The sequence below is a fragment of the Lipotes vexillifer genome, unplaced genomic scaffold, assembly GCF_000442215.2.
Source record: "Lipotes vexillifer unplaced genomic scaffold, Lipotes_vexillifer_v1.1 scaffold830, whole genome shotgun sequence".
Lineage (NCBI taxonomy): Eukaryota > Metazoa > Chordata > Mammalia > Artiodactyla > Lipotidae > Lipotes > Lipotes vexillifer.
Window position 1 is genome coordinate 1079055 of NW_006786980.1, and position 1586 is coordinate 1080640.

Below are 1586 nucleotides of genomic sequence, written 5' to 3' on the forward strand. Positions count from 1 at the left end.
AAAAAAAAAAAAAAAAAAAAAAAAAAAAAATGTATGCATTGGCAATCAAAAGTTTAATGTCGCAGACACTTAACACTACACTAAGGTATTCTATTCCTCCTCCCATTTATTCTTCAACCTGTTTCCATCTGGCTTCTCACACCACCATTGTGCTGACATTGCTCTGACAGAAGTCACCAATGTCCTCCAATTTCCAAATTCAAAAGTCTTTGTATTCCACATATTACAGTGTCTGGTGTATATTATTAGCTAAACTCTGTAATATTTGACACTGCTGGTCACCAACTTCTTGAAGTTCCCCAGTGCATTTACCTTTTTATGTTCTACTTCTTACCTTTGTCTGAAAAACACGATTTAATTTTGTTTAGTTTACTTATAGTTACTCCTCTTCTTCCACCACTCCACTTAATTCTTAGGCCCAACCTACTTTTCCAAATCGCATCCCCTACCACTTTCCTACTTATTTTCTGTGCAACCACCACACTAGCCTTTGGTCTGGTTTTCACACATGCCAAGCTTATGCCTATCATTTGCACTTTCTGCTCCTTGTGTCTTGAACGATTCTCCTCTAAATCTTCATAGTGATGCTTATCACCACACCAGAAGCATCTTCCCTGAAGACCCTATAAGTGTTGTATGAATGAAGAGAGATGCCTTGTACTTGGTTCTACATGAGTATTTGTCCTTGATTTTGTTGTTTTCCTCATCATATTCTCTGTGTAATTCAAGACTTGTCCATGACAAAAAGCTTCCCTGTTATGCTAATAAATTCTTCAGTCCATATATCCAGTTGCAGCTCACGTTGGACAGGTCCATGTGTAAAACTCAAAAGCATACTCAGCTTATCATATATCAAACTAAATCATCATCCTTCTTTCAGTATATGCTTTTCTTCCTGTATATAACATTGGAATTTGTGACACAAGAATCTCATGACAGAAGCCTGGAAATTTACCCCTATATTCCTTCCTCCACATCACTTCAAAATTCAGTCAAACACCATATTCTATAAAGTTGGTATTATTGCTTATATATCTCCTCCCTTTCATAAGACACCTCCACTGTGTATGGTCAGCTCTTAGAGGTAATGCAGTAGTCTCCTAACTGGTCTTAAATTTATATTCCATTCTGCCAGTTAAGCTTCAATATGCCTCTGTTGCTAACATGATAATATATTTATTAGCAAGTATTATATTAGAAATAATAGAAATTACATGTGATCACCTAAACACAAGTTTTATGTGAAATAGGTCTTCACTAATTAACACTAACTTCAAATGAAACTTAAATGTGTTCATTTATTCTTTTCTGTTTTTTCTCTTTCACTTCATTCTGCTATATCTTTCATATTTTCATATACACATTGAAGTCCAGTTTAAATGTCTTAGTTTTTTTTTTTTTTTTTTTTTTTTCTTTGGTGGGGCACGGGCCTCTCACTGCTGTGGCCTCTCCTGTTGCGGAGCACAGGCTCCGGACGCACAGGCTCAGCGGTCGTGGCTCACGGCCCAGCCGCTCCGCGGCATGTGGGATCTTCCTGGACCGGGGTACGAACCCATGTCCCCTGCATCGGCAGGGGGGGGCGGGAA

General features: G+C 38.3%; 1 protein-coding gene across 1 annotated transcript in view; it reads right to left on the bottom strand.

Moving 5' to 3' along the window:
• The window catches only part of LOC103085808 (complement factor H-like), an 82499-nt gene that overhangs the window by 60803 nt on the left and 20110 nt on the right, over nucleotides 1-1586 (bottom strand). The gene's annotated exons all lie outside the window — the stretch shown is intronic.